This window comes from Aquarana catesbeiana, linkage group LG04, assembly GCF_042186555.1.
Source record: "Aquarana catesbeiana isolate 2022-GZ linkage group LG04, ASM4218655v1, whole genome shotgun sequence".
NCBI lineage: Eukaryota > Metazoa > Chordata > Amphibia > Anura > Ranidae > Aquarana > Aquarana catesbeiana.
The window spans coordinates 84,121,931-84,141,823 of NC_133327.1; positions in this window are offsets into that span (position 1 = coordinate 84,121,931).

Consider the following 19,893-nt stretch of genomic DNA (forward strand, 5'->3'; position numbering starts at 1 on the left):
CCAAGTTATTGCAGTCCATCCCATGATGGCAAGCATGCACTGCAGTATATCATTAAGGGCTGAATGCAAAACCAGTCAGACATAGCCAGCCCCCTAATTACATGGTTCAGTGCATGTGGGGCATCCTGGGATGTGTGACATCGGTATCTCAGGGCCTGCAGGTAACAAGTACGTTATTCTCGCCTAGGTGAGAAACCAGGAAGTGCAGGGCTGTGTTCCCTAATAAAGGTACAAAGGGTATAGAAAATCTTTAAAATAATCACATTTTGTTGCTTTTCAACCTTAAATGAAGACAGACACAGTTTTTGTTTTATGCAGCAGTATTTCCTCAGTGCAACTTATAACATCAGCGTGAAAGATATAACACCAACATGTCAGAAAAATTTTAAAAAATCAAAAACAGAATCCCTGAGTTGGAAAAAGGATCACCCCCCCCCCCCCCCTTTTGTCAGTATTTTGTTAAACCATCTTTTGCTTTAATTACAGCCTTTAGTCTGTTGGGATATGTCTCTACTAACTTTGCACATCTAAACTTTGCAATATTTGCCCACTCTTCTTTGCAGAACTGCTCCAATTCAGTTAAATTTGAGGGTGACCATTTGTGGACTGCAGACTTCAAGTCATTCCACAGATTTGAAATGGGGTTTAAGTCTGGGCTCTGACTAGGCTATGCAAGGACAATCACATTTTTCTCCTTCAACCACCATGTAGTCAGCTTTGCTGTGTGCTTTGGATCATGTTGAAAGGTAAACCTTCTTTCCATTGACAACTTTCTGGCAGAATGCAGCAGATTTCCCTCAAGAATTTGACGTTATTTTGCCCCATCCATTTTCCCTTTTATCCTGACAAGTGCTCCAGTCCTGGCTGCAGAGAAACAACCCCATACCAGGATATTACCACCTCCATGCTTTACTGTAGGAATGGTGTTATTTGGATGGTGAGCTGTATTGGATTTCTGCCAGACATATTGTTTGGTGTTAAGGGCAAATGATTAAATTTTAGTCTCATTTGACCATAACACCTTTTTCCACGTGGCCTCAGAATCTTCAAGGTGCGTTTTTGGCAAAGCTCAATCCTGACTACATGTGGCCTTTGTTGAGGAGTGGCTTTTTTTCTTGCAACCCTCCCATACAAGCCACATTTGTGGAGAATTTGTGATATTGTTGTTACATGCACACAATGACTACTCTTTGTTATAAAGTCCAACTGCTTTAGAGTTGAAGTAGGCTTCTTGGTAGCCTCTCTGACAAGTTTCCTCCTGGCTCTTTCATCCCACTTGGAGCAACGTCTTGATCCAGGGAGGGTCTGTATTGTACCAAATACCTTACACTTCTTAATAATAGATTTCACTATGCATGGATAAAGCCTTTGACATTTTTTTGTATCCTATCTTGAGTTGTGCTGAAATGCTCCAGGAAAGCTCTTTTCATGCTGAGCAAAATGACTACAGCTGATCTCAGTTGAAAATCAAAAGGCTTTGTGTGCCATTGAGAAGGCGAAACCTGATTGAGTTTACAAGTCATTTTTAGGAGGGAGTGATTCTTTTTCCCACTCAGTGATTCTGTTTTTGATTTTTTTTTTCTGACATGTTGGTGTTATATCTTTCACTTGGATGTTATAAGTTGCACTGAGTAAACATAGCTGAATAAAACATAAACTGTGTCTGTCTTCATTTAAGGCTGCAAAGCAACAATATGTGGTTATTTTAAAGGGGGTGATTTATTTCTATAACCACTGTATATAAAAATATATATACATATATATTTTATTATGTGAGAAGTAGCAGATGAATGAGAGAAAGACTGTCACCGTGCCTGTAAGGGCCCCGACCCACTGATATACACCTTGCCAGCACATGACTTTACTCTTTCTTTTGTTGCAGATAGCACCAGAATCCCCAGTGCTGGTTGGTGGGAAACACTAAGGAGAGTGGTGACTTCACCCCCTCTGTCATTAGGCAGTCCTCAGGCCTAGTGATTGGTTGACAGCCCCAAGCAATGTCTAATTTTAGCCCATATCTAAAAGCACCCCTCCTTCTGAGCGTATAAAGTTTGCACATCCTCACAGACAGTGGCTACGCAAGTGCAGTTTACAGATGTGACAACCCTGTCCACCAACTCTAGGGTTACCACCTTTTGATCCATAGATTCCCAAAAAGGATTGTAAAGGGGAGGGGGCGTATTGCAATGTGCTTATAGTGGAAGTAAACCTTCCTATCATTTTCAGCCAAGGAAGCTGCCATTTTGGCCTCTGCTTAATATTCAACTGCCATGGTGCTGTACATGTGATCAGTTATGACACCAGCTATTGGATAGTTTGACAGTTTGATTGAGAGCACAACCAATGTGACATTTAAAATCCAGGCACATGCTGGGAATGTATGTGTTTTTCGAAACAGTAAAATCAATGGGTTTACCCTCTATAGGCTTATGGAAAATACTTGTTTCACAATGTGATACCCCTGTACAGGGACAGTCTGAAGTAAGTGGTTAGCAGAACCCTCCACTGCTGCAACAAATTAGGTGACCTCTCTGATATATGATGGCTCTTCTTAACATCCTAATAGACCAACCCGGGTTAACGGGATATTCTAGGTGAGCTAGCTCAATGGCAGTCCACCCATGGAACAGGAGCCGTGACAGCCTACTGTTGTTGCTATACTACGGTAATCAAAAATATTCCAATGGTCCATGATATTGCAACGAGACCCTGTGACCCCTGCGTGGGTCCCTTCCCTGTTAATAGCCAGCCAGCTGTTGCTGTATGCGTCTGTATTGTTTTGTGTTTGTTAAGAAAATAAAAAAATGTTTAAAAAAAAAAAAAAAATCAATGGGTTTATGTCCAATTTAAGTTCTTCAACTCATTACAGTAACTTTCAGCTACAGCATTTCACATTTACTCAGCAAGCTTTGTTGCATTCCCTGTTATAAGAAGTTGAACATGGATATTTTGTGCTCATCAGATTATGTACATTAATGAAGCCTAATGCCCTGTACACACGGATGGACTTTTCGGCAACAAAGGTCCAACAGTCTCTCCGACGGACTTTCGACGGACCTCCGACGGACTTTCGAACGAACGGACTTGCCTACACACGATCACACCAAAGTCCGACGGATTCGTACGTGATGAGGTACGACTGGACTAAAATAAGGAAGTTCATAGCCAGTAGCCAATAGTTGCCCTAGCGTTGGTTTTTGCCCATAGGACTAGAATACAGACGAGCAGATTTTTCCATAGGAACTGGGTCTGGCGGAGTTCCGATGTAAGGATTTGAAACATGTTCCAAATCTAAAATCCGTCAGATTTATGACAGAAACAGTCCGCTGAAGGTCCGAGGAAGCCCACACATGGTCGGATTGTCCGCCGTATTCCGTCCATCGGACCAGTCCGGTCGAAAAATACGCTCGTGTGTACAGAGCATAAGATTTCCTTTTCTACCAGTGGGGAAATTCTTTCAAAATGTATTTTAGGGAAAGATAGCGATTCTACATCAAATCTGAAATGCTTGCAGCATCATTTAAGATTATTTTTCTTTTCCAATTTGTGTTTTTGTATTCATTTACAGGAGTAAAAAGGCAGAGTAAATATTGTTCAATGTTTTTGATGTACATTTATCTACAATTGACATACTGTATGTTGACATACTATATAGCCAAAAATCCTTCCTTAGAAGCCTCCGCCAAACGTATTACATCATCTTGGATTAAAGAAATATATTCCATTTATAAATCATTTTTCACATTTTGGTGCCTTACTAGCAACTTGTGTTAGGTACATTCTAAAAGCCATGGTGGCTACGAGGTACACATCATAAGACAAAATCTGAGACCTAAACACACCTTATTTCAGTAAAAACTAGAAAGAAGTGCAGAGTACAGGATGCCATAGTAACCAATCAAGTTTCAATTTCCTGAATTCATACCACTGAAAAATTATTTGTGATTGGCTTATACTGTATGGGTGACAGAGCCTTGTACATTGCCTTTCTGTCATACTGAATATGCAATGCGAAAGCCAAGTGATGAGAAGTCACATGACCTATGCTAAGTGTTGCTAAGTGAAAGACCACTTGAACCATTCCAGTCCTCATTTCATGTATCTCCAAATGTTTCAGGCCAACATATAATGATAAGAAGGTAAACTTCATGGAAGTAGCAGTTGACAATAGTAGTGTAAAATACTTTCTCTAAAATGTGCCTAACAACAATGAAGGATGTGCTCTGAGCAATACACAAAAAGGAACAGTGCTGGATTCACAATAAATGTTACGTTTTAGAAACATCCTTCAGAAACAGGTATTTTTTACTTTTCAACCATACTAGACCCCCAGTGAATTGTCTAATATATCTCCATACCACCCTGTGGTATGGAGACATATTATCCCTGTGGAAATCATCACCATCCTCGGTCCTATTAGGTACTGGTATGACTTCATATGATGTCAATAGCTTGGTTTTACTTTAAATATGGATAGCTAGAAACAGAACAGCGGAAAGAAAATCATGAGGATTTTATTATTTTTATTTAATATAAACACAGCAAATTCCATATAATCCAACTAGCTACAACTAGTGAGATTTTTGCAGTTAGTTTTCTGCAATCAAAACATGGAATGGAGATACAGTTACTGACAATGCTACCTGACATGTCACATGGCACATCAAGTCGAGTTTTCCACTTTGATTTCAGGGTCAATAATGCAGCAAATCTTGTTTAATTTTTCTTTCACGTTATTTAAAGATCTGTTCCTATACCATAAGGGGTATTGATACCCCTGGCTAACGTGGACCTTGTACTACTTTATCCTCCTCCCTCCAAAAAGCTGAAATAAATGTAAAAAGTGTAGGGAGAAAAAATATACTTAGCTTACCCCGACTTCCTTACTGCAGGGGATGATGTCACTATCAGAGCAGGGAAAGGGGGTGGGCAGAAGGGGCAGCTACCCTGGGTGAAATAGTTTTTTGCAGGGATGGGGGTGCCCTGACCCTAACCCTAAGGAAAGGGGGCACAGTTTGGCATATTTACCCTGGGCGCTGGATGATCTTGTCCCAGCACTGGTCACCATCCTTCTGACGAGATCCCAGAGAATACAGAGTAGCTCATATTTCAGGAGAAGATGCTCCTGCACTCCTGCAAGGTGCTAGTGCAACATTTCATAAAAGAAGTATGACGTCACACCTGGGGGTAAGGTAAGTATATATAACACCCTTTTTACTTACAGATTTTTTTTTCTGTTTGTTGCAGCTTTTTGGCATGGGGGAAAGGGATACAAAGAAAATTAGCAAACCTTGTGGTTTTAGTGCAAAGAACACCTGTTGTAAAGGTATGAAAGCTCAGTAAACTCAGCAAGTCACCTCTGTGCTCTTAAGGAGGATTATTATCCATTGGATAAGATTTCTGTTTTTAGTGCAGACTCATCAGCAAACATTTTGTTTTAAAAAGAAGCTGAAATGGGATTGTAATGGTGAGAAAACTGAGAGGTATAATTGGCATGCATTAATAGCAATTACTTTTTTTCCTCTTCCTTTAACTTGTCAGGTTGACGGAGAAAGTCATTAACCCAACTACTTCTCACACTGTCACGTCTCCGGTATAGAATGTTGATGGAGGAGAGTCACTGTTTAGTTTAGAAAAATCTTTCCTAATGCATTCCATTGCTTGATCAAGAATGATTGTGAATGTGCAGTACTGTCATCATATGTACTACCAAGAAAAAAAAGAAGGTTAAAGCCTAACTCCAACCAAAGCTGTTAATTTAGCCTTGGAGAGAGTGGGTACAACTTAAACATTCTGTCAGTTTTTAAAAATGTGTGTGACCCCATTGGGGAGATTATCCCTCACTTATAGTCTGTGCAATGGACATTCAATAAATGTGGAAAATGTTTGGTTTTTGTCTGTGCCTCCAGTGGAGAGATTTCCCATCACTTTTATGTTCTGACAATGAGAATGATCTACCAAGAAAAGATCATTTTCACTTTCCAAATGCTTACTTATCTTAGTGAATAAGGCAAAACTGTGATCAATAAAATAAAAATTTTCTTTGCAAATGGTTTGGCATCTAAAGTAGACACAGCTTTATCATATTCACAAAACAAATATGCTGTACTCCCTTAGTAAATTAGTCCTAGTGAGTGTTTTTGTCCGATAGAATTCGTAGTTCATTATGATTTTGCTTGTATGGAGGTTCTTGCAATCACGGAATAACCCTTGACATTTCAGTCGACATAAATACTGACAAGCATCAGTGTAGTTGGACTTCAAGTCCCAGCACTGTCCTAACATCTATTCTTTCTCACATGGCAAAAGTGCCCATAGCAAACAGATCCAAAGGAAAATGCTATTCACAGCAATCCCCCGGAGTCACTTAAAGGGACTGGCTGACATTTCATCACACCTGTTCACAATTACTGGTATTTGTAGTTGGTTATACGCTTCTGATTCCTGATGTACTATGGTGTTACCACATGTGGGGGAGGTTTAGACATTAAACGCCTAGTGTTATGATTCACTTAATACACGCAAATGTCTTTCACTTAAAGCACATATTGTCTTACTTTTTTTACAGCAGAATATATACTGTATATACTATATATATATATATATATATATATATATATATATATATATATATATATACTGTATTGTCAAAAGTATTGGGATGCCTGCCTTTACACGCACATGAACTGTAATGGGATCCCAGTCATAGTCCGTAGGGTTCAATATTGAGTAGCGCCACCCTCTGCAGCTATAACAGCTTTAACTCTTTTGGGAAGGCTGTCCACAAGGTTTAGAAGTGTGTCTATGGGAATGTTTGACCATTCTTCCAGAAGTACATTTGTGAGGTCAGGCACTGATGTGGATAAGAAGGCCTGGCTCGCAGTCTCTGTTCTAATTCATCCCAAATGTGTTCTATCGGGTTGAGGTCAGGACTCTGTGCAGGCCAGTCAAGTTCCTCCACCCCAAACTTGCTCATCCCTGTCCTTGTGGACCTTGCTTTGTGCACTGGTCCAAAACATTTGGTGGAGGGGGAATTATGGTGTGGGGTTGTTTTTCAGGGGTTGGATTTGGCCCCTTAGTTCCAATGAAGGGAACTCTTAAGGTGTCAGCATAAGACAATTTTATGCTCCCAACTTTGTGGGAACGGTTTGGGGATGGCCCCATCCTGTTCCAACGTGACTGCGCACCAGTGCACAAAGCAAGGTCCATAAAGACAAGGATGAGCGAGTTTGGAGTGGAGGAACTTGACTGGTCTGCACAGAGTCCTGACCTCAACCCAATAGAACACCTTTGGGATGAATTAGAGCAGAGACTGCGAGCCAGGCCTTTTCGTCCATATCAGTGCCTGACCTCAAAAATGCGCTTTTGGTAGAATGGTGAAACATTCCCATAGACACACTCCTAAACCTTGTGGACAGCCTTCCCAGAAGAGTTGAAGATGTTATAGCTGCAAAGGGTGGGCCAACTCATTATTAAACCCTACAGGCTAAGACTGGTGAGTAGATTCATAAGGGTCAAGGTTAGGTTGAGTTATATATATATATAGAGAGAGAGAGAGAGAGAGAGAGAGAGACTATCACTTTAAGAATTTGTAATGCACTTGTTTGTTTCTTTTTAGGCCTCATGTACACTGCTGCTGGTAAACGGTAGGGATGAGCCAAATACCCCCCGGTTTGGTTCGCAGCAGAACATACGAACAGGCAAAAAAATTTGTTCGAACACGTGAACACCGTTAAAATCTATGGGACACGAACATGAAAAATCAAAAGTGCTAATTTTAGGGGTTAATATGCAAGTTATTGTCATAAAAAGTGTTTGTGGACCTGGGTCCTGCCCCAGGGGACATGTATCAATGCAAAAAAAAGTTTAAAAAACGGCCGTTTTTTTCGGGAGCAGTGATTTTAATAATGCTTAAAGTGAAACAATAAAAGTGAAATATTCCTTTAAATTTCGTACCTGGGGGGTGTCTATAGTATGCCTGTAAAGTGGAGCATTTTTCCCATGTTTAGAACAGTCCCTGCACAAAATGACATTTCTAAAGGAAAAAAAGTCATTTAAAAGTACTATATTGAATTGTCGGGTCCTGGCAATACAGATAAAAGTCATTGAAAACCCTTTGGGTCTGGTATGAATATTAAGGGGAACCACGAACCAAAATAAAAAAAAAAAAATTGTGTGGGGGTCCCCCCAAATTCCATACCAGGCCCTTCAGGTCTGGTATGGATATTAAGGGGAACCCTGTGCCAATTTTTTTTTTTTAAATGGCGTAGGGGTCCCCCTCAAAATTCATACCAGACCCTTCAGTTCTGGTATGGATTTTAAGGGGAACCCTGCACCAAAATTTTTTAAAAAATGGCGTGGGGGTCCCCCAAAAATCCATACCAGACCCTTAACAGAGCACGCAACCTGGCAGGCCTCAGGAAAAGAGGGGGGTGAGAAAGCGCCCCCCCTCCTGAACCGTAGCAGGCCACATGCCCTCAACATGGGGAGGGTGCTTTGGGGTAGCCCCCCAAAGCACCTTGTCCCCATGTTGATGGGGACAAGGTCCTCATCCCCACAACCCTTGCCCGGTGGTTGTGGGGGTCTGCGGGCTACCCCAAAGCACCTTCCCCATGTTGGCATCATGTGGCCTGGTACGGTTCAGGAGGGGGGGCGCTCTCTCGTCCACCCCTCTTTTCCTGCGGCCTGCCAGGTTGTGTGCTCGGAAAAGGGTCTGGTATGGATTTTTGAGGGGACCCCCACGCCATTTTTTTTTAAATTTTGGTGCGGGGTTCCCCTTCATATTCATACCAGACCCAAAGAGTCTGGTAATGGACTGGGGGGAATCCCATGCCTTTTTTTTTTTCAATGACTTTTATCTGTATTGCCGGGACCCGACAATTCATTATAGCGTGAGTACTTTTAAATGACTTTTTTTCCTTTAGAAATGTAATTTTGTGCAGGGACTGTTCTAAACACGGGAAAAATGCGCCTCTTTACAGGCATACTATAGACACCCCCCAGGTACGAAATTTAAAGGAATATTTCACTTTTATTGTTTCGCTTTAAGCATTATTAAAATCACTGCTCCCAAAAAAAGGCCATTTTTATCATTTTTTTTGCATTGATACATGTCCCCTGGGGCAGGACCTGGGTCCCCAAACATTTTTTATGACAATACCATGCATATTAACCTTTAAAATTAGCACTTTTGATTTCTCTCATAGACTTTTAAAGGGTGTTACGCGGCTTTCGAATTTGCTGCAAACACCCCAAATTGTTGCTATTTGGCGAACAGGCGAACACCCGATGTTCGAGTCGAACTTACGTTCGACTAAAACATCGGGCTCATCCCAGAGTCAGTTGGATGCTTTTTTCAGCTGCCCCTGAACTCATCCAATGTTATCTTATGTGTACATGTACAAAGGTTCATTTAATGTCATTTTTAGGTTGAGTTTAGAGGCCTTTTTTGGAAAGCAAAAAAATGAGTTCAGATGCTGAGTTTAGAAGCATTTCAAACGCCAACCGCTTCTAAACCTGGCTAAACGCGGTAACTCACGTTTCGTTTACAGGCGTTTTTGCCTATTTTGAAAAAAAAAAATGCTTCTAAACGCAAACGTGGCTAAACGCGGCATGTAAACGCAGCAAAACTGACGTTTTAAATGTGGGTTACTATTTGTCAAGTTAAATCATTCAGGAGAGGTTGTAAAATGGTCCCATGTACATTAAAGGGGTTGTAAAGGTAAAATTTTTTTTTTTTTTAAATAACAAACATGTTATACTTACCTTCACTGTGCAGCTCGTTCTGCACAGAGTGGCCCCGAACCTGGTCTTCTGGGGTCCCTCGGCGGCTGTTTTAGCTCCTCCCCGCCAGGGGTGGATCCAGGGGGGGGCAACCGGGCAATTGCCCCCTCCGAGAAATGTGGGTAAGTGACTGTGAGAGCAGGGTGTGAGAGAGAGCCCGCCGGTGGGCGGCTCCGTGAGTGAGAGAGCCGCCGGGCGGCTCTGTGAGTGAAAGAGGAGCCAGGCGGCTCCGTCAGTGAGAGAGCCGCTGGGCGGCTCCGTGAGTGAGGCAGCCGCCGGGCGGCTCCATAGGTGAGAGAGAGAGACCTGCCGCTGACATGTGCCGCTCAATGTGTTTGTGGGCGGGCTGCTGCCTACTGGCCAATCAGGGAGCCGGCGGGTGGGGGAGCAGAGAGATGACATCATCTCTCACCACCCGGCGCCCGCCCTGCATCCCTGCAGTTCCCCCCCACCATGCAGGCAGCTGCGGCAGCAGAGAGATTACATCATCTCTCTGCTGCCTGTCCCTGGGACACAAGAGACCACCTTAGCAGGTGGCAAGTGACAATCTTCATCTGGTGACAGGCGACGTGGCAAGTTACAATCCGCAACATGGGGCAGGCGACGTGGCAAGTGACAATCTTCATCTGGTGACAGGCGACGTGGCAAGTGACAATCTGCATCTGGTGACAGGTGACGTGGCAAGTGACAATCCGCAACATGTGGCAGGCGACGTGGCAAGTGACATGGCAAGTGACAATCCGCAACGTGGCAGGCGACGTGGCAAGTGACATGGCAAGTGACAATCCGCAACGTGGCAGGCGACGTGGCAAGTGACAATCTGCATCTGGTGACAGGCAACATGGCAAGTGACAATCCGCAACATGTGGCAGGCGACGTGGCAAGTGACAATCTGCATCTGGTGACAGGTGACGTGGCAAGTGACACACTCGGGGCTCCCACTGATTCTGCATTATGGTGAGTTAAACTATTTTATTTTTTATAACAATGTAATTATAGTAATAATGCGCTTCAATCATCCTGACACTATAACAACCATGGTGCCGTGATGATTGAAGCGCCAACACCAGCCATTTCGCCGATAGATGTACCCCAAAAAAATATATTTTCTGGCAGTGCCCCTCCCGAGACTAGACTCTGGATCCGCCCCTGCTCCCCGCAAGCATTAACCACCTTAATGCGAGCTCCCTCGCATGGTGGTGAGTGCTTGCGGGCGCGCTCCCGTGATACAGCCGGCGGCTATAGCCGCTCGCTGTATCACTCCGCCCCGCCCCCCGGCGTGCCGCGTCATCGGATGTGATTGACAGCAGCGCGAGCCAATGGCTGCGCTGCTTTCAATCCATCCACTGCAGCCAATCAGCGACCAGGCTGAGCTGCAATGGAGATGACGAGAACGAGCAGCGGAGATTCGAGGCGTCAGGTAAGTAAAACGGGGGGGCTGGGGGCGGCGGTATTGTCAAAAGTTTTTTCACCTTAATGCATATAATGCATTAAGGTGAAAAAATTTTTACCTTTACAACCCCTTTAAGCCTAAAACACAAAAGTTTTCAGTCCATGATGACCTTCACCGCCAGATAAGAAGCAGCAATTTACTCCCTTTTTGCTCCAAGAAATGAACTGTCTTACCTAGCTGGTCTGATTCAGTACCGTTATGGCGGCGCCCATGTTTTCTTTCACTTTGTATCGGTCACATGAAGTATACACCTACTTAACTGTTCCCTTGCTGTTAAGAAGATATCAATGCTGATTGGACTAAACTATACGATCACACCTAGATTACAGCCTAAAACACGCCTAGATATTATGCATATTCATAAGTATATATTGTATAGACTGTAGATGTAACTTTAGAAACACTTTCACGTTATTGCTTTATTGAGAACTGTGTATTGTGTTTCTCCACTGCAGTGACTAAAAATGCACATATTCTGATCTACTATCTCATCTGAATGTCTTGTTTGGAGACTCCCTAACCTGATTGCAATTAAAGTTCATGTACATGTAAAGGCAGGTGTCCCAATACATTTGGTAATATAGTGTGTGTGTATATATAAAATGAACTGCAGATACATATAAATTAAAGATTATCTTCTCTCAGACCTAGTGCTTGTCTATGCAAGGAAAAGCAAAAGGTTTTCTGTAATGCATCGTTCCCTAATTGCACATACTCATCTTTCCTTCACTTTTCTGCTGCTTTGTTCTGCTGTCATCAGTAATGCAAAATCCTAATACCGCGGGGTATGGAGGAGCATGTCATTTACTCCCTTACATTCATGTGACAGTAGTGGTTGGGATTGGTTCAGCACTACCACATGGGTTTGGGGGACAGTCCCCAGCACTGTGTAAACTCTGCCTAGAATGACTTGGAGCTTTTAGTGGGATCCCTTCCTTGCTTCCTGTGACTGAACAGCACAGTAGGGGAGCAAAGAAAGATAATGTGCTATTGTGATTGTTATACCTTTGTATTTTCTTACTTTGTTTAGTCAGGAGATTATCATTTATAATAAGGACAGGAAAAACAATTAGAAAGGTAAGAAATTAAAAAAGAAAAATAATTATACATTTTTAGGTATCCTGTGTAAATGGGAACACATATCAACGATATAGTGGAGGTTTTTAAAATCTGGCTGTAAAGTTAGAAATATACCTAAAGTTAATACTTTTTTCAAGTCTTTGTTTTATTTCCATGAGGTGAGCAATGGTAGCCTTCATAATCCTCTTTTGTAGCCCAGTTAAAATAACTAAAGATGTTCCATGTGCATCACAAGGTTTGCAAAGTCTTACAGTTTTCAAATGTTAAAAATCTGCCACAGCCTGAATAAGAAGGCCTTTGTCCTGCCAGCATGCTTCAGAGTCGGACCTTTCTACTATGTGGAGAATCAGTGATCTCCTTGCAGAGGTCCGAACTGCCCCCATGCTGACTCAGAGCCAAAGTTCTCCAACCATAGAGATGCATGAGTTTTGCTAATTGCAGAGCCATAAGTCTGACTTAGTAGGAGATGTGTTGGACCTCTGAAATGAGACCACTGCTTTCACACAGAGATCAAGTGTCCCGTTCTGCAGCCGCTGGCAAGGGACTAGCTTTTATACTCCAACTGTGGCTGCTTTAGGAAAAAAAAATGAATTGTAAGGCAATTAATAACTTTTGCTTTTTTCATGCACCTGAAATGTATTTAGCTCATTTAAACCAAAAGTTCAATTGGTCTTAAAAATATATTGCTACTTTTGCAGTCAAATTTGAGAAAACTCCATTACGTTTGCTACGTGTTCCAATCTAATGTTCAAATCTAAATTGCAGCTGATAATGAAGAGCTTCCAGCACAGTACAGACAGTGATAATCATATTAAATATTACTCTAAAGCCCCCTCCCAAACAGTATAAATCTGGGGGGAGAGCTGGGTAGGATTTTTAAGCAAGTGAAAAGTACTTAAAACGGTAATCAGCAATATTAAATATTTTTTTAAAGTTATGCTATATTATTAGAAACATATGTAGCACTAACTCACGGTGGAGCTGCTGATTTAAAGCGGGCTGTTTCCGTCACCTTGTTACCTGTAATTTCACCAGTACCGGGTCTAGGGGTCCCCGTTGAACTTACTATCAGACAATGTAGGCACCAGTCACTTGAGTATTTTTTCCAATGCTTTAATGGGAGATAACTGTAAGAAGTAGCAGGAAAGAGGTAGAAGGAGAGTTGCAGGGAAGTTCAAATACCTTTTCTTGGCGTAGCATCAAGGAATTTAAATCTTTAGAAGGAATGTATCTTCAGCTTAGGATTAAATCTCTGCCGGCCCGGATAGGTCTCTCTCACTAACCTAGCAGCCGGAACGCAGCACGAACAAAAAGTCTCTGGCACAGACTTGAATGAAACAAACTCGTACGATCCTCTGCCACAGGATGTAGCAGTTTTCGATGAACATCAAACACAGTACCAGAACCTTTAAGCCGACCCGGCAGTGCTTGTGCGATAGGGAAGTTTAGGATATGTCCTCCAATCGAGTCACCAGGCCCTTCTTAAGACCAGCCTTGCATGGTCTCTTCCAAGATGGGTCCTCCCCTGGATCTTCCCGATTGTCCGGCTTCTTCCCGCAGGACAGACAGCACAGGACCATCCCAGCTATAGCAGGCCCCAGACAGGCTTCTGGGTCTACCCGCACGGCTGCAGCAACGCAACCCTCCAGCCCGGAGGACTACGAGATAGAACTCACTGATACATACCTCTAGGCCAGGAGGGCCACAAGGCAAAAAGACTCTCCGAAACATGGCATCTGTTCCATAAATACCCTCTCCCAGAATGCAACTCAGAGGACCACCTCTGCCGAGTTATCTCCGGGACAGAAGAGCACTCATACGCTGCAGCTTGTTGCTTTCCAACATTGACCTACGATGACAACGATACCCACAGGCACAATGTGGAACTGCACGCAACACAGCCAAGCTGGAACAGAGGCTAATTTCACATTAGATTGAATATGAACTATGTACAGAACAGATGACCCACTAAATTTACCTATAAGCGGTAGATTGAAAAATCTACCAGCGCTACACATATACAGTAACAAATATAAAGTAAGTGCTATCCCAACTTCGCTGCAAAAGTGGAAATACTGTACATTTTAATTCCAGCTTTGCAAAACTTTATATTTTTCAGGATTTCAGCAATGGTAGCTTTTATATTTCTCTTATTAAAGTTGACATACTCAAATGATCACACACAATATGTATGCACCCACCATGTAACAGAACACATTATTTCCATATTATCAGCCACCAAAGCAAATACTGCTGAAAAAAATCCAAAAGAAAAATGTAAACACTGCATTTCAAACCCTTTACAAACACGTTTTAATAGCAAAACCCAAATACCGCTGTACTCTATTCCTTATACAAGATCCCTTTAAACTGGTAGAAGGCCCAGGGCCAATGAACAATTAATGAACCACTGGTGGTATATTGATCAATAATAGGAACGATAATGTAAGTGATTGTTCCATTGTTTATAGTGCAATCAATAAGTTACTATCATCTACTGAGCATAAATGAATTGAACATTTTTCAGGGACTGAAAATAGTTGTACTTTATGAAACAAAAATAAATTGTTGGCACCAATACATAGAAAGCACCCCCCCTTCACCTTCCCCTTGACATACATTTCCTCGCAGCCTAGACCCCAGCCTCAAGCCCCATAGGTATTGCAACATCGCAGAAATATTAATTTAGCTCTTGGGGAGAATTCTTGTTCTACAGCACAATGAATACAAAATTTATAACTCCTGAATGGGGAAACACACACATTGAAGAGAGCTGAGTGTAAATCTTTTAGATAAGCGTAGTACGGGCAAGGTTATTTGTCTAACCTTTCATTGAACTACAGTACAGCTTCCTCTCAGACTTTAAAGTTCCTTATTATTTTGCAGTTTGATGGTGCGAGTGAAGTATATAAATGTGTCCAATTTACCTCCAAGTTATTTCCAGCACTGTCAAAGCAAGCTCTTTAAGGTGATATTTGCAAGAAAAAAAAGTTGGATGAATGAAGGTCCATGTTTTACATTTTTTTAGGTTTCAGTTTTCACCTCTTAAGACTTTTGCATTGTACTGTCATGGCTGCACAATGGCACAATGATAGTGAAAGGGGGTGTTATGTGACTGGGGACAAGGCTGAGGCATAAATCTTGGCTGCTCTTTTGAAATGAGCACTAAGTCATTGTTAGTGAGTTTGAGGAATGTCAAAGTGGTCCAGCATTAGCACTTCACATAAATGACAGCTTAGGGTCAGACTGACAAATGAGCAGGGGTGTATATTTAAAAAAAAAAAAAATTAACCATGCATCAAAAGCAGAAAACATTTTCCAGTTTTCAGTCTGTATCTAGATGCTTTCAAAGTGAACGTACAATATATTTATGCATTCGGGTATACAGACTATATCAGAGACATAAGACATATGAAAAACAAGGGCTACGTCCAGTACTATTGGCCTAGACATCATTGAATATTGTGCATTGATAATCACCTATAAGGCAATGATGTCATTAGGCAACCCTCATACTTTACAACATTAGAAGAAAAGAGGTTTAACCTTAAACTACGTAGAGGGTTCTTTACTAAAATAGTGGCAAGGATGTGGAAGTCCCTTCCACAGGCGGTGGTCTCAGCGGGGGGGCATCGATAGTTTCAAGAAACTATTAGATAAGCACCCGTACGACCGCAACATACAGGGATATACAAGGTAATACTGACATATAATCACACACATAGATTGGACTTGATGGTCTTTTGTCTTTTTTCGACCTCACCAACTATGTAACATAGGTTGAACTTGATGGACTTGTGTCTTTTTTTTACCTCACTTACTATGTAACTATGTAACAACAGAACACAAATAAAGTGTATGTACATGAACAAAACTTGGGGGGAAATATGTAGGCTCAGTTTTATGACTGAGAGCTTCCTGAAATTTAAAGTGGTATATCATTGCCTGTGCCATGCGCAACACAGGAAAGGCAGTGGGTGATTAGAGAGCTGAATGCATGGCTCAAGACCTGGTGTAGGGAGGAGGGATTTGGGTTTCTAGAGCACTGGGCTGACTTTTCATTGGGGTGCAACCTATATGCTAAAGACGGTTTGCACTTGAATGGAAGGGGGTCTGCTGTGCTGGGGGAGAGGTTTATAGGAAGGCTGGAGGAGTATTTAAACTAGGATTGAGGGGGGAGGGTGAACTAGAATTACATCAAGAAGACAGGTCAGTTAGGGGTCAGACATTAATGGAGGGTGGATTGGGGACAGATGGGGGGAGGGTTATGGCAGGTGTCAAGAAATTTCCCATGTTGCAAACAGCCTTTGGAAACTGTAGTGCCATTTGTACTACTAAAAAATATATGAAAAACACCAGACCAAAATGTAATAATGCATTAAAATGTTTGTTCACCAATGCCAGAAGTCTGCCAAGCAAAATAGGTGAGTTGGAAGCTCTGGTGCATGAGGTGAACTATGATGTAATCGGTATTGCTGAAACTTGGCTTCAATCCTCACATGACTGGGCTATTAATATTCCTGGCTATGCACTCTTTCGGAGAGACAGGGTAAAAAGGAAAGGTGGTGGGGTCTGTCTCTATGTGAGAAGTGATCTCAAAGCAAGTGTGAAAGAGGACCTGATTGATGGAGAGTGTGATGAGTCTGAAGCATTATGGGTGGAACTGCATATAGATGGGCGTAGTTCAAAGTTAATCATTGGAGTTTGTTATAGACCACCCAATGTTAACGAGGAGGTGGAGACTCAGCTCCTTGCACAGATGGAAAGGGCTGCAAGGGCTGGGACAGTGATAATAATGGGAGATTTTAACTACCCAGAAATTGACTGGAGTAATGGCACTGCTGGGACAGTTAAAGGGCAAAAATTTATAAACCTAGTACAGGACAATTTTATGGTCCAGTTTATTGAGGCCCCAACTAGGAATGAAGCTCTGTTGGACCTGGTAATCTCAAACCATGCAGAGCTTATTACTAATGTGCAGATAAAGGAACACCTGGGTAGCAGTGACCATAACATGATTTCATTTGATGTTAGCTGTAAACAAGAAATACATAAGGGAAAGATAAAAACACTTAACTTCAAGAGAGCAAATTTTCCAAGGATGAGGGCTGCTCTCGAGGACTTAGACTGGGAGGGAATATTGGCAGCGATAAACACAGAACAGAAATGGGAATTCTTCAAAAAGACTGTTTGGGACCTCACTGCAAAGTATATTCCCATGGGCAATAAGTTTAAAAGGCTAAAAAGAAAACCTATGTGGCTCACGGTCAAAGTTAGAAAAGCTATAAACAATAAGAAAAGAGCTTTTAAAAAATATAAAAATGAAGGAACACTAGAGTTGTTTAAATGCTACAAAGAATTTAACAGAATATGTAAAAAGGAAATCAAGGGTGCAAAAATTCAAAATGAACGACAGATCGCAAAAAATAGTAGGACAAACCCCAAAAAATTCTTCAAATATATTAATAGTAAAAAGGTCATGTCTGAGCATGTAGGCCCTTTACAAAATAATCTAGAGTGGGTGACTGGGGACAAGGAGAAGGCTAATTTATTAAATACTTTCTTCAGCTCTGTGTATACAAAAGAGCATGGGGAAGCTCATGTCCATAATGGGGGTGGTATTGACACAGCCCCCAATGATCCACAATGGCTCAAAAGGGATATGGTCCAGAAATATTTAGACAGAATAAAAGTGGATAAAGCACCTGGACCTGATGGCATCCACCCACGGATCCTAAAAGAATTGAGCTCTGTAATTTCAAAGCCATTGTATCTAATTTTTAGGGACTCATTAATGACAGGAATGGTACCACTGGATTGGCGCAGGGCGAACGTGGTGCCTATATTTAAAAAGGGATCAAAGTCTTTACCAAGTAACTATAGATCTGTTAGTTTAACTTCTATAGTCGGGAAGATACTGGAGCGTTTAATAAAAGACCACATAGACGAGTTCTTGCTGGAAAAAAACATTTTAAGCAACAGACAGCATGGATTCATGAAAGACAGAAGTTGTCAGACAAACCTGATTTCTTTTTATGAAGAGGTAAGTAAAACCTTGGACAGAGGGGTGGCTGTGGACGTGGTTTACTTGGATTTTGCAAAAGCGTTCGATACAGTTCCGCACACATGGCTCATGTGTAAGCTAAAGTCTACAGGGTTGGAAATATCAGTTTGTGAATGGATAGAAAACTGGCTAAAAGACAGAATTCAGAGAGTAGTGGTTAATGATTCTTACTCTGAATGGTCTAAGGTTATCAGTGGTGTACCCCAAGGTTCAGTGCTGGGACCCTTACTCTTTAATATCTTTATAAATGATATTGGGTCTGGGATCAAAAGTAACATTTCTGTCTTTGCAGATGACACCAAGCTATGCAGTGGAATAACGTCCTTACAGGATGTCTCCAATTTACAAGCCGACCTCAATGCACTGTCTAATTGGGCGACTATGTGGCAGATGAGGTTTAATGTTGAGAAATGTAAAGTTATGCACTTGGGGGCTAAGAATATGCATGCATCATACATTCTAGGGGGAGTACAACTGGGGGAATCCGTAGTGGAGAAGGATCTGGGGGTTTTGGTAGATCATAAGCTCAATAATAGCATGCAATGCCAAGCTGCGGTTTCCAAAGCGAGCAAAGTTCTTTCTTATATTAAGAGAAGTATGGACTCCAGAGAGAGAGATATCATTTTGCCCCTGTTCAAATCATTAGTAAGACCTCATCTGGAATATGCCGTTCAGTTTTGGGCACCAGTTCTCAAAAAGGATATCGGGGAACTGGAGAAAGTGCAGAGAAGGGCAACCAAACTGATAAGAGGCATGGGGGAGCTCAGCTATGAGGAAAGATTAGAGGAACTGAATTTGTTCACTCTTGAGAAGAGGAGAATAAGGGGGGATATGATCAACATGTTTAAATATATAAGGGGTCCATATAGTGAACTTGGTGTTGAGTTATTCACTTTACGGTCAACACAGAGGACAAGGGGGCACTCTTTACGACTGGAGGAAAAGAGATTTCATCTCCAAATACGGAAAGGTTTCTTCACAGTAAGAGCTGTGAAAATGTGGAATAGACTCCCTCCAGAGGTGGTTCTGGCCAGCTCAGTAGATTGCTTTAAGAAAGGCCTGGATACTTTCCTAAATGTACATAATATAACTGGGTACTGACATTTATAGGTAAAGTTGATCCAGGGATAATCCGATTGCCTCTCTGGGATCAGGAAGGAATTTTTTCCCCTGCTGTAGCAAATTGGAGCATGCTCTGCTGGGGTTTTTTGCCTTCCTCTGGATCAACTGTGGGTATAGTATTGGGTATATTGTTTTTTTGTTTTTTTGTTTTTTTATGGTTGGACTGGATGGACTTGTGTCTTTTTTCAACCTGACTAACTATGTAACTATGTAACTATGTAACTATCAATATAGCACAAATATTGCCAGATAAGGTCAAGGAGAATTGGGCTAACATTATCAATTTGGAATTACAAAATCTATTGGATTTTTACCTTTAATCACAAATTAGACAAATACATCATTGGGCAAAATTCATACCTTATGATAAAAGTTACCAATTGTATGGCAT